Genomic DNA, 15,848 nt, shown 5'->3' on the forward strand with positions numbered 1-15,848 from the left:
TAGCTTTGTTTACATGTATTAGTTTGTGATTATGTTAGTTTTTGCAGTACAGCTAATGGTAGGTCAATAATATTTGGTTTGCAGTTTATTAGCATTGGTACATCTCATTTTTAACGACATTTTTGTGAAATGTCGGTTATTGATTTGGGGATGTACGGCGGGCGGGCGGCAATCAAATGTTGTCCGTGCATTAACTCATGAACCGTTCAACCAAACCTTATAAAATTTAAATATGTTATTACTGACAACTATACGAAGGTCAAGTTCAATAATGGCGATTTTGACTTTTACCGTTCAGGAGTTATGGTTCTTGAAAGATTGAAAAATGGAGTTTCCAGTCGTGTCCGTGCACTTACGCATGAACTGTTCTACCAAAGCTTCCCAAATTTTAATATGTTGTTACTGATGACAGAATGGAGTTCAAGTTCAATAATGACGATTTTGACTTTTACCGTTCTGGAGTTATGGTTCTTGAAAGATTGAAAAATGGATTTTCCAGTCGTGTCCGTGCATTTATGCATGAACTGTTCTACCAAAGCTTTCGAAATTGGCAGTGTCTGCGCGTACCCGCATGCGGGTACGAATAGTCAAATTGCCGTTCTAGGCTGCGCGTACCCACATCCGATTTTATAATTTAATGCTGTCCAATCGGGAATTAAACGTAAATATTTGAATTTATTGCAATTAGTGAATAAATTGATTCAAACTACTGAGGTTTTTTTTTAGAAATTTGTACAGAACTATCAGGCGTAAAATTTCATATAATTGTTTAAAAGAAATTCGGATCGAGTCTATAGCAGCCGTTGGCATGTAATTGCTGTTCAGACTGGCAACATTTGAAATGTGCAGAGTTGAAATCTGTGCCAAAACAATCATATTGGATGTAAAATTTGTTCCAAATCTTAATTAGTTACATGCATCTTTTATAATTGGTTTAAATTGATATTATTACTTGCTTTTTTAATTCTATAAACTCAAGCTTTAATTTTAGTAGTTTTATATACTTTAAAAATTTCAGTTTCTTTTTTTACATTTTACTAAAATATTATTTTAAAATATCAAATGGGTATATTTTTAAATTATTAAAAAAAAATCTTTAAATTTTCAATTAAATTTTATAATAGTATTAATTTCTATCATGTTTTTCTTTTACAGGGACTGCAATGTTTATTATGTATCATTATTTAATAAATGCAATTTGAAAATATTACTTTTTGTTCATACTCTTCACTCGTTCTAAACGAAATCCCCAAATTATTTATAATTTCCGTATGTATTTCAAGTTTCATTCCCGATTCCATGGCATTTAAATAGAAAACCGGATGTGGGTACGTGCAGCCTAGAACGGCAATTTGACTATTCGTACCCGCATGCGGGTACGCGCAGACACTGCCTTCGAAATTTTAATATGCTGTTACTGATGACAAAATGGAGGTCAAGTTCAATAATGACGATTTTGACTTTTACCGTTCAGGAGTTATGGTTCTTGAAAGATTGAAAAATGGTGTTTCCGTCGTGTCCGTGCATTTTCTCGTGAACCATTCAACCAAAGCTTTTGAAATTTTAATATGTTGTTACTAATGACAAAATAGAGGTCAAGTTCAATAATGACGATTTTGTCTTTTACCGTTCAGGAGTTATGGTTCTTGAAAGATCGTAAAATGGCGTTTCCATTCACGTTGTTGCATTTACTCATGAACCATTCAATCTAAGCTTTTCAAATTTTAATATGTTGATACTGATTACAAAATGGAGGTCAAATTTGATATTGACGATTTTCACTTTCACCATTCATCAGTAATGGTTCTTGTGATATTGCCAGGACACAAATAAATCCGGTTTGCTGTCGTTGTGACAGCCTCTTGTCATTGAGATTGTTTGGCTCTGTACTCTCAGTCATGTTTCATTTACTGATTGTTCTGCATTATTTCCATGCAGTTAAGTGTTGCTATTTTTATTTCATCTTGCATTTTACTATCAAAATATCAAAAAGGTGTGACATATTATCTTTAGATGGAAAGTTAGGACACACCCTATTGATTTTATCATCTTCGATTTGAGATTTCCGATTTTCTTTGCTAGAGCAAGACCCGCATATTATCATTAGAGCACTCAAGCTCATCATTCCACCAAATGCATGTCTTTCTTCTATTTAATATTGATTCATTTTTTTTATTTTTAAAAATCCTAAGGTTCTGTTATTTTTTTTTACTGTATCAATAATATTAACAATAGTATGTTTCCACACGGTCACCAGTTGAGAATTTCGACAATTCTTGTATCTTCAGTGATTGTGTTTTTCAATATCAAAGATTTTACCACGTTTTTTTTTATGGGAATTTATAGGTAAATTATTCGGAATTTCCCGGCTCTTATGGTGTCTCTAGATACATGCGGTTGCTTGCGTTAAAATGGACCAATGTCAAAATAGTAATGTATTTATCTGTTTATTAAGATGTCCCTTATGAAATTGAAAATGTTGCTGCAGCATTGCCGTAGCGTTGCGGCTTTATAGCTGCTTCCTAATCAGGTTGCCAGAGGATTGTTGCCGGAGTAGTGCCGGATGATGCTGCTAGCGGCATTGTTCTGGCATCATTGCGACACTAATTTTTTCAAAATTAATGAGCACCACAATATAGCCAGAAAATTTGATGATGTCATTTCCTGCGTTTTTAGCTATTCCCTGTACTAGTGTGTTAGAAATCCACCATGTTGCTTGTGATTATAACTGTATTGAAGAATTTTGTGTTCTAGTTGGGTTTTTTTTTGGAAGATTTGAAGACTTGTAAGTAAACACATATCAAGTAATTGCATGTATAGAAAAGATCAATCTTGCATTGTGTATTTCAATAACATGGCCTCATCTGAGTTCACTATACATGTATCGGTGAAGTTTGTGGGGTTTTTTTTTTTGCAGCAGTTCAATTGCATACTTGTAGTTTGGTAAATAACACAATATTATATGCTAAACTTAGGGCACATTAAAAATTTTCATTATTTTTTATGCAGATACCGCTGACATTTATTTTATGTGCCTGTGCATAAAAATTTATAATGCATGAATGCATGTCATATATATGCATTGACAACTTGTTTTTGCTGGCACAATACATTTTATACAAAGCACGGCCTATTCGCATGTTTTGTCACTAAAATGATGCAAGAATATAGCCGTATTAGCGCCGCAACAGCGCCACAATCATAATGCCAGAAAACTAATTTGCATACGAAATACGCTATAGCCGCATCAGTGCCGCAACATGATGCCAGAATATTGCTGCAACGGTGCCAGAATAAAGCCGCAATTATGGTGCCAGAAAACTAATTTGCATACGAAATATGCTATCGCTGCATCGAAGCCGCAACAGTTTGCAGCAACAAAGCCGCAGCATAGCCATACTGCTGCCGCAACTATGTTCCAGAGGGCTTATATTTCCATAAGGGGTATGATTTTCAATGTATGCTTTTCAATAAGTTAACTATCCTCCAAAGACCAGTTATTACTAACTTCTATGGACTTCTCAAGATATCTTATAAAGTATATGAGATATCTTATAAACAACTTTTATATAAGATATCTTATATAGTTTATAAGATATCTTATATAGTTTATAAGATATCTTATATAGTTTATAAAATATCTTATATAGTTTATGAGATATCTTATAAAGACAATTATATAAGATATCTGATAAACTATTTAAGATATCTTATAAACTATATAAGATATCTTTTAAACTATATAAGATATCTTATAAACTTTAGGAGATATCTTATAAACTTTAGGAGATATCTTATAAACTTTATGAGATATCTTATAAACTATATAAGATATCTCGTATAATATACAAGATATCTCCTATAATATATAAGATATCGTATATAATTTCATTTTTATGAGATATCTACGGAAGCCTTGAGCTGCCTTGTGTAATTGTTTATAACTAAACCATATTTGATAATTATTGCGATAATGTTTTGTATATTGCAAAATGACGCCTTATTTATCGCAATAATTCGCTGTATCTAACAACAAGGCACTTTATTTAGCGCAATGATTTGTTAATTTTAACACTAAGAAGACTTAATTATCGCAATATTTGCTATATATATACCACAAGTCGCCTTATTTATGGCATTTTTTTGTTATATCTAACAACAAGACGTCTTTGTTATTGCGATGATTTTATTGTGTAAAAACAGTACCACTTATTTAACGCGATTTACATTTTTTTTCGCTTTAAATTTCGGAAGTTAAAGCTAAGTCATCATAATTATTGCGATAGCACATTTCAATTTACATATGTAGCGTGAGCAGCCATTCAGCGGCCATTTTCGTTATGATCAACACCCGATCAACCAGACTATTTTCTCCCGTATGAATCATTTGTTTAACAATTTCTTCATTTTACTAGAGAAGACTAAGTGGACCTACACTCAAAGGAAGCTACCCCTCATTCTGAACAATGCTTTTGGTAAGTAAATATTTCATGGTATCAACATAATAGCTACTGTTTGTTCTTTTTATACCACCCACTTGAAACGTGGGGGTCATGATATAGTAATCGTTACCCCCGTCCGTCTTTCCGTCCGTTATGGTAGCCATGCAGGAGGTACCAATCTTTTATCTGCAACTCCGAGATCATCCTTGTCCATTGAACAAAACTTAATAAAACTTTCACAAATTCTTTATAATACTAGTATAATGCCTCTGTGCACCTTTTATTTCATAAATTGATTGAAATATATATTTTTTGGGGTTTGCCATAGCAAAACATGGACTTTGTCATCCCTTATCAACGGGTATTCATTTCTTATTCGCAACTGCAAGATCAACCTAAACCACTGAACAAAACGGACGGACAGACGACAATTATATACCATAATAGGTCCGTCAAAATTTTGACAGGCGTATAAAAAACAGTTTAACTTCTTTTACAAGGCGAAAAGGAAAATAGAATCGTGAAGCCAGTAAACAATTCTTATTTTAATCTGAACATGCAAATTGAATATTACTAGTATGTTATGTATTTTACATTAGACATATTCACAGAACAACACCATCTATTATGAGAGTCCGAGAAACTATAATAGTGGACAGTTTTCCTACTTATTCCACGTGTTTCCGAGTCATAGTAAACTCGAAGTAGCCTACAATGCATTGTAGTTCATTGAGTCGATTGGTCAGTATTTAAGGCCATATCAGCCTTCTGTTTTTGGAAGTTACTACATTTTACTATGCAAAATATTTTCACGTCAGAAAATCTAGAGTTCCCGACCTGTTTATAACTGGCATATATGGTTAACCATATCAAATCATATACAATTTTACATGTGGCATCAAAAAATAATTTTGAGTAGTGCTTTCTGATCCAAAGGGAAATAGATTAAATAAATTGTTTGGTTCCGATTCAGCCTGAAAGGAAGAAAGGAAAATAATCAACTTTAGTTTTTACACCTTGCATGCATATCAAAATGAGCAAAAATACAGTTTCTTTACATTTGAACTACTAAGAGCATGAATTATTTGAAATAGATTTGTATTGCTCATGACTCTCCGTGGTTTAATTTAAAATGTTTTTAATTATTACTTTTATGTCAAAAAACCTACCACAGAGGAAGTTAGAAATAAGCAAAAATAAAAAGGGGCGGATGTTAGTCTGGTCAACAAGGTAACTGTGATTAAGAAATGGTTGAAAGTACAATCCAAATTTTGCACACAAACCTTTCTTTAATCAACATTAACATCGTGATAGAATTTCAATATGATCTGTTTGGTCGAACAAAATTAACCTTAAGTCATTTGAATATTTCAACATTCATACACATACTCCAACATTAACCTCAAAATAAGACCTATAAAATTGGCATTGAAGAAAAAAACAGTTTTTAGAAAGCTCGTACGAGTTCGCTAGCAACCCTTTGCGGGTTTTTAATTTGATAGGTGACTTTTTGTTAAATATTTGTTTGTTTTGAGATTGTGACACAAATATAACGGGGCGCCGAATGGGACTCTTGTGGTTTTGTACTCAAAATTCAATTTTGTACGGACAAAAGTGACTTTTGTTCAACAAAAATGAGTTCAGTTTAACAAAATTTGTATCATACTACTAATTTAAAATTTTGTCATACAAAATTATTTATCAGCGGACAAAAGTCACTTTCGTCATGACAAAATTCATTTTTGTTACACAGACTTGACTTTTGTTTATACCTAATTTGAAAATTGGGCGACAAAAGTGAATTTTGTATTCAAATTAGTTTAGTTTGGTTTCTGTGAACTAATTTGCATACAAAATCGACTTTTGTTACACAAAATTGACTTTTGTCTCAACAAAATTGACAAAATTGACTTTTGTGAGACAAAATTGACCAATGTGAGACAAAATTCAATTTTGTCTCAACAAAATTGACAAAATTGAATTTTGTCTCAACAAAATTGACAAAATTGAATTTTGTCTCAACAAAATTGAATTTTGTCTCACGAAAATCAATTTTGTCTCACGAAAGTCAATTTTGTCGTCACAAAAATCAATTTTGTCTCACGAAAGTCAATTTTGTCTCAGAAAAGTCAATTTTGTTGTTACAAAATTGAATTTTGTCGTCACAAAAATGAATTTTGTCGTCACAAAATTGACTTTTGTCTCAACAAAATTGACAAAATTGACTTTTGTCTCAACAAAATTGACAAAATTGACTTTTGTCTAAACAAAATTAACAAAATTGACTTTTGTCTCAACAAAATTGACAAAATTGATTTTTGTCTCAACAAAATTGACAAAATTGACTTTTGTCTCAACAAAATTGACAGAATTGAATTTTGTCTCACAAAAGTAAATTTTGTCTCACAAAAGTAAATTTTGTCTCACAAAAGTAAATTTTGTCTCACAAAAGTAAATTTTGTCTCACAAAATTGAATCTTACCTCACACAATTGACTTTTGTGATTTAATTTCCATATCAGGTAACAAAAGTCAATTGTGTATGCAAATATAAACATATTTGCATACCTTTTAGACAAAATTGACTTTTGTCATGACAAATATGAATTTTGTCTACAAAAAATAATTTTGTCATGACAAAAGTCAATTTTGTCTACACAAATGAATTTTGTCATCACAAAACAAGTCTGTAGCACATAGTTTTGTAAGACAAAAATGATTTTGTTATGACAGAATTGAATTTTGTACAAAACCACAAGAGTCCCATTCGGCGCCCCGTAAGTATGACTGCTATACCCATATTGTGACTATTTGACCTATTATGTCTGTTTTGTTCATACATGTACATCGTTTTATATATAATGGAATTTGATACGACTGTCATACAAGTGAGAGGTTTAGCGCTATAAAACCAGGTTCAATCCTACATTTTCTTCATTTGAAAATGCCTGTACCAAGTCAGGAATATGGCAGTCGTTGTCCATCCGTTTGATGTGTTTTGTCATTTGATTTTGCCATTTGATAAGGGACTTTTCGTCTTGAATTTTCATCGGAGTTCAGTATTTTAGTTCCATTTGATAGGATAACGTCATTAATTTTCATGGCATCAATTGACAATTGATGTTATGATAATGTACACACAAGCGCATACGATGCATGGCAGATTTTAAATTTATGATTTGAGCTTTCTCTCAGTTTCATAAGAATGAAGATAACAATATTTATTTTAAGCTCCACGGCATCAATTGGTGATTTGAAGATCGCAAATACCCGTTTACTGGCTCTGCCAACGCGTTACCAGTCAAATTAATTTGCGACCAACCAATCGCGAATTGCTGCCGTCGCAGCTTAAAATATAATACAGTTATCTACTGATAAATATCTTTAAAGCTATCTGAACATCTTCCCCAAGTTTATTATACATCGGATAAGACCATTTCAGTGGAACAAATGCAATAAAATAACAGTCTAATGTTCTAAGTTGTACACTTTTATGTTTCAGATGGTACTTGCTCTTCTCCTGTTCTGCAAGGCCAGTGCTATTCCATATCCAGACATAGATGCATCATTAGACGAACTAGTTGTATACTATACAAGTTTTTCATTTACAACAAAAGAAGTACTCGGGTTTTTACTAAACATACATCATATAATGCTGAGCGAAAGATCATTTTATAGAATTAAAAAACGTTTGAGATTGCAAAAAAGAGGAGTTGAAAGTGCTATTGCTGATATTGTTACAAACATTTTACAGTTAAGAAATGCAGGATATACCAATATAGGTTATCGATCTTTATGGAATGTACTTCGCTGCCTAGGCGTAAGAGCTTCACAACACACGGTAAGGCTAGTTTTGAAAGCTATTGACGGAGACGGCGTTTTAAGGAGACAAAGACATAGGCTTACAAGAAGACGATACACAAGTAACGGACCGAGCTTTTGCATCCACGTCGATGGATATGATAAGTTAAAGCCGTTTGGAATATCTGTCCATGGTGGAATCGACGGTTTTTCAAGAAAGATACTTTGGCTGAAAGCTACAAGTTCAAATAAAAATCCCCGTATAGTTGCAGGACATTTTCTTGAGTATTTGAAGACAAGCAAAAGGTTTCCAAGGGTAGTACGCATGGATGCAGGAACTGAAAATGTTATAGTTGAACGTATTCAAATAGCTTTGAGATCATTTCATACTGATAGCATGGCAGGACATAGAAGTGTTTCAATAGGAAGATCAACGGCCAACCAAAAGATCGAAATGCTATGGAGTTTTCTGATGCGAAATTTCACAACATTTTGGAGGAATTTGTTTAAAGATATGGTAGATGAAGGTATACTTAACAATGCCGACCCTGTGCATCTTGAATGCATACGGTTTTGTTTCCTACCACTTATTCAGAGACATTTAGACATGTTTCTACAATCATGGAATTCACACAGAATAAGATCTCAAAGAAATGTTGAATGTCCACATGGTATACCTGACGTTATGTACTACCAACCTTTTATTTACGATAAATATGACTGCTCTTATGAATTGCCGTGCGACATAGTTGCATTGGATTACTTAACTGATATATACACGGATGCTGTTCTACCTAGAGGCACTAAAGAAGAATTTAGACAATTAATAAATACTCTCACGTTTTTAGATATCGGAGAATTCGATGTCATTGAAACTCCAACACAGGCCAAAGAATTGTTCAACTTATTATCAAGCGTAATATCACAACATTTGTTAAATCGATAGACATTTACAGATTTAACATTTATTATTCATGATAGTTATCTGTTATGTCACCATATTGTCGAATATATGGACCCGAATATATATGCGCATAAGCTATTTGACTGTTGATGCAAAGAACAACATTGAAGGGCATAATGTGTACATACTAATTTTCTTGTTTTTCGTTGATCATGCTTCTTTTTTGTCAGAATCGATGTAAATATTGAATAAAAATGTTCTGTTGTATTTAGTATTATATAAATAGTAAAGAATAAATGCTTACTGTTTCTTTTAACAAGTCTTTCCTATGCCCGAGTCATCGAGAAACACAATGTATGATATAGTATGTCTGTCGCTCACGTCACTGAGTATAAAAGGGGGCATGGTTTCACATAAACCACGATATTTGGAAGGTATATAACGTCACAGTACCCAAATTGCACCGAGTACCAAAATTACACCTACTAGTATTCAACAAAAATACTGGGGAAATCTTACTTGTTTTCTTTGAGCCTAACTGGACCCTTGGTATTATTCGGGGTATTTATATGATTTGATACTATACACGTCATTTAACATTGCTGAACATATAAAAACCAGTAAAAATCAACAGATTTGTTTTTAACCGACCCTCATTGTCAATTAAAGATGTAAGTTATGGTATAAGACATACTTAATTGTATATATGTTTTTTCCATTTATTTCCTGATCGATGGGATCAATGCGTTCAACGTAACATAGTTACCAAACTTTGACTTATTAAGTGAGATACAAATATCTGTATAGCTGCTTTTCATTCGTCTTTAGAAGCTAATGTAAACAGGTAAATGCATGAACAAGTCGAGAAGAAGAGAAACACGTTTGTTTCTCATTACAATGCCGATTGGTTACTGCAGTATTGAAAAACACATCTTTCGAACGTAACAAAAATTAAGAAACCTTTATAGCATCAATTTAAGATATATAATGTTCATTTGTGATTTGAGTGGGTTTTCATTTTTTCTTAAGTACGATTTATCCCTCGTTATTTCAACGTCTTTGAATCAATGTTGTTTTATGTCTGTTGGTAGATCAGTGCAAGACCAATTATTGAAATGTTTCCTTAACATTGGAATGGTGAATATTCGTGTCAATTCTTTTATGCTACTGCACAGTAAAACATACTTTGGTTGTATGTAGTCTAACAACTCGTTAGATTTTGCCATTATCCACTTTCGATTCCAAGGTATCTAGGGCCTGTATAGAAATAACCTAGCAAATGAAATGCCTAGAGTCATATTACCTAATGTTGCTTTAATGTTACATAGATTTGTCTGTTTAAGCCGTTTTAACTATTTATGTTTTTTCAACCTGCATATTACGTCTTCAAGCAGCCGTCTATAGACTTATTAAAGAAAACATGTCAAGTTTTACTAGGGAAACAAGTGTGGACACAGTTCAGAGTGGATAGATTGTTTGAATGTTTACCTATGTTTTCTGAGAAAAAGAGTTCTCTCCTTTATTCAGCATTAAACTGTTCTATGTTCAACTGTAGCAAAGCGACACTCTACCTTTGGCCTTTGTTAGTCTTGTATGATTTTAAATTTTAGTTTCTTGTGTATAATTTGGAGTTTAGTATGACGTCCATTATCACTGTATGTAGTATACATATTTTTTAAGGGGTCAGCTGAAGGACGCCTACAGGTGTGGGAGTTTCTCGCTACATTGAAGACCAATTGATGGCCTTCGGCTGGTGTCTGCTCTATGGTCGGGTTGTTAACGCTTTGACACATTCCCCATTCCTTTCTCAATTTTACCTGTACCAAACCCTAAAATGTATTAGTGTGTTTTTGTTTCTAATAGTAAGTTATACTGTTAAAGACTGTCACGTAGGAGACGCTAATGGCATGCATTACCAAATGATTCTTATAAAATACCTGAAATTAAATGTCAGTTAAAACAAAAAAAAGGAGGAGAGTAACACATTAGGTGCTTTCCAGATGGTATCTGATAGTATCTGAGAACCTACATGCATGAACTATTTTTGGGAGAAATTTTATTTGCTTATACAGGAAATGAATGAATTATGACCGGAGCGGGGCCCCACTTAGGCATTCAATTGGCCCCCATTTATGAAAATTTCTGGATCTGCCACTGAGTTTGTCAAATTTTGTTTTAAAAAAAATACATTTGCATAATAATGGACTAATTATAAGCTTAAAGCAACGCACTTTACTAATACATTTACAGAAAGAACTCATGATCAATACAGTGATATACTAAGTACTGAAAATACACGACATTCATGTACATTAGTTCTTCCTATTTAAACCACAACTATGATTTAGGTAGCACTCCACAGTTCGGTGTGTAGATTCGCATTTTGGTCACTTTTCAAATATAAGAGGTAGTGTTCAATAAGATTCTTTTTTGGATAGCTGATGATTAAGATGATTAAAAAGGCCTTCATAGAGAGCATCAAGAGTATTTAATGTATGAAATATGGCTGTTTTCTGTATGAAAGTCTGTCTTTGCATATCCAAACCAGGCAATGGTTTGTCAATTAATGTAATATTTTTTACAACTTTTTGTTGCACGAACTTTGTGATTAATTTTGCGACAAAATTGGGGCGAGAGACACTCATTTTTTATTTGATCATTGGGTAGATTATTGTCAATCGTTTCTGAAAAGGTTTCACTCAAAGGCATTAAACTTCTAGTTTGATTCAAATTTTGGGGGAATGTGTGACATTTTCACCCTTCTTTTTGCAATTTAATACGTAAAATTAATGCAAAATGTTCCCATGGATACACAAAACAGGAATTATATTTCACTCTTTTAACTTTTGAAAATAAAATCTATGAAAGATACATTTGAACGCGTATAACACAAACAGTTAGGTTGATGTATTTGAAAAATAGGAATAGAGGATGATGAAACATTTTGTAGTTCAATTTTAATTAATGTTTTTTTTTTAACTGTACAGTGCTACCTTGACATAAATGTAAAACTACGTGCATCAGAAGTCCAGCAAAAGACATGCAATTGTCATATTATATGTTCGTACTAGGGATAAACATTCGATTCACAGCAAGTAATTGTTCAATAGGAAAAATACTGGTCAGCCCAATCGTACTAGTTAATGGGACTTGGTATGGTGACCTGTGTCCTTCTGCACGAAAACCTTTCGGAGTATCAAGTTACAATAAAGATCAGTGTTGCTTAGTTTCAAAGCGGGTTTAAATCACATCACATCATGATCATAATTGTGTTCGCTGCCATATCGTATAGGCTTGATTGTAAATAATAAACATATGAAAAGCAATAACTTTCCTTTGCATACCTTTAAAACTCAATCCTTGTCACTAAATAATTGAAAACATACATTTACTATTACGTTTACCCTCCTCTTTTCCCCTTATACGATTTCAAAGTTGTAACACTTCATTGTTTTGGTCCCCCTTGAGAGTTTGACTGTGTCATTGGCAATCATACCACATGTTCTACTTGTTTTTGTTATACGTAGACATTATCTAACAACCACATACATCATTTACCGAATGCATCTTGCAACCCAAGACACCAAATACAGAGTGAGACTGTGCCTAACAACCACATACATCCTATACAGACCGTATCTAACACCACAGACACCATATACAGACTTCATCTAATAACCAAAAACACCATATACAGACTGTAACTAACAAATAGAGACACCTTATATATACAGACTTTATCTTACTACCACAGACACCATATAAAGACTACATCTACCTACCACAGACACCATATAAAGACTACATTTAACAACCACAGACACCATATATAAATACTACATTTAACTACCACAGACACCATATAAAGACTACATCTACCTACCACAGACACCTTATAATGACTACATCTAACTACCACGGATACCATATAAAGACTACATTTAACAACCACAGACATCATATAAAGACTAAATTTAACTACCACAGATACCATATAAAGACTACATCTACCTACCACAGACACCATATAAAGACTACATTTAACAACCACAGACACCATATAAAAACTGTATCCAACTACCACAGACACCATATATAGACCACATCTAACAACAACAGATACCATAATTAGACTACATTTAACAACCACAGTTGGATGGAGAGTTGTCTCATTGGCACTCACACCAAATCTTCCTATATCTACATACACAATATATATATACAGACTTTATCTACATACCACAGACACCATATCAATACAGACTTTATCAAACTACCACAGACACCATTTATAGACTACATCTAACAACAATAGATGTATACCATGTAAAAACTACATCTAACAACCACAGACATCATATAAAAACTAAATCTAACCGCAGAAACCATATACAAATGTAAAGACTACATCTAACAACAACAGATACCATGTAAAGACTAAATCTAACAACCGCAGACGTCATATATATACAGACTTTAACTAACTGTCACAGACATCATTATATATATGAAGAGTTAGACTACATATTACAACCACAGTCAACATGCATATATAGACTACATCTAACAACCACAGACAACATCTTATAACCACAGATACCATATATACAGACTGCATAAATGTGTTAGTAGAATAGCCTGGTGGTTTAGGCAAACATGTACTTCTAGCGCCCCCATAGACTTTTATCTTGTTTTTGAGCGAAGGGTGTCACCTAATGTCACCTCTCATAATCCCCTTTAAACCCGTGTGCATTCATGCGGAACCAATAATTTAATTCTTGAATTCTTGATATTTTTTTCGTTCTTTAGTTCTTTTCGCTGCAAGCAGTTCTTGGGAGACAAATGTCTTCCGCCTCTTCCTTTTTAGCTCACCTGGCCCACAGGGCCAAGTGAGCTTTTCTTATCACTTGGCGTCGTCCGTCGTCCGAAAACTTTTACAAAAATCTTCTCCTCAGAAACTACTAGGCCAAATTTAACCAAACTAGGTCACAAATTTCATAAGGCTATCTTGTTTAAAAAATGTGTCCAATGACCCAGCCAAACAACCAAGATGGCCGCCATGGATAAAAATAGAACAGGGGTAAAATGTATATTTTGGCTTATATCTCTGAAACCAGAGAGTTAAATTGTTTATCAGGTGAAGATCTTTCTGCTCTTTATAGTCAATTTTTATCAATTTTCATATTTTTTGTAAATTTTTATCAATTTTCATATTTTTTTGTAAATTTTTATCAATTTTCATATTTTTTTGTAAATTTTTACAAAATATCTTCCAATGTTATTACTGGGCCAAGTTCATTATAGATAGAGATAATTGTAGCACACAAATGTTCAGTAAAGTAAGATCTACAAACACATCACCATCACCAAACCAACAATTGTGTCATGCATTTATCTGTGTCCATTGTTTAATATGCACATAGACCAAGGTGAGCGACACAGGCTCTTGAGAGCCTCTAGTTTATTATGTCTATTTTTCAGCTCTTACAAGGCAACCATATATGAAATCTCCTATCTTCCAACCTAACAAATGAATAAATTTAAAATGGTTTTCCTCTTTATTAACAAAAGTGTAATTTGATTGACTGTTTGTTTCAAAATTTAACCCCCAGTCAAAAGTATGTCATGCTTGTTCAGGAAAACAAGACTTTAAAAGTCAGATTTATAATTTAAAAACAAAGAGATGTGATATATGTTAATTTAAATATAGAGTGGATTCAAACAATAAAAGGAAACTTTCACAATGGCAAAACAGGATACAGTAAAGTGACTAGTCGTCTATAAAAGGCTTGACATGAAAAGTGGGAAACAATTTACACACAAACAACTGGCCAAATTAAACATAAAACAAACATTTACAAAATATTAACTGTGGGTCGAGACATGAACCACCGACAACCACTAAACTACAGGTTCCTGGCTTGTGCCAATACATACAGATACATGATACAAGGGATTTATAAAAAGAGAGAGAGAGAGAGAGAGAGAGAGAGAGGGAGAAAAAAAATCAATCTAAGAAATGTCTGGTATACGTTGTATACTTGCATATAGATCCATGATATACAATGAAAGATTTTATTCAAAGTATTGAAGTACTGAACATCGCATGTCATAGAAGACTATATCTCTATATTTGAAATTGAGGTTAATGTACACAGGAGTTGATAGACAGTCTGAAGTGTGGGAATATATATTAAAATCAAAATCTTGCGATAACTAAGTCGTCTTGTTAGTATGGCGATATATAAGGTGTCTAGATCAAATCATTGCGATAACTAAGTTGTCTTGTTGTTAGATATAGCGAAATATTGCGATAAATAAGGCGTCTTGTTATTTATAGCAAATAATAACGATAAGTAAGGCTTCTTCTTTTCAAATATAGCAATGCATTGCTCTAAATATGGTGCCTTGTTGTTAGATATAGCGAAACTATTGCGATAAATAAGTCGTCTTATTACATAAAGCAAATTCTTGCGATAATTAAGTCTTCTTACTGTTAAATACAAAAAATCATTGCGCTAAATAAAGTGCCTTGTTGTTAGATATAGCGAAATATTGCGATAAATAAGGCGTCGTATTGCAATATTCAAAACATTATCGCGATGATTATCATATATGGTTTAGTTATAAACAATAATACAAGGCAGCTCCAGGCTTCCGTAGATATCTTATATATATATTATATAAGATATCTCCTAAAAT

The sequence above is a fragment of the Mytilus trossulus genome, chromosome 1 (assembly GCF_036588685.1).
Source record: "Mytilus trossulus isolate FHL-02 chromosome 1, PNRI_Mtr1.1.1.hap1, whole genome shotgun sequence".
In the NCBI taxonomy this organism is placed as follows: Eukaryota; Metazoa; Mollusca; class Bivalvia; order Mytilida; family Mytilidae; genus Mytilus; species Mytilus trossulus.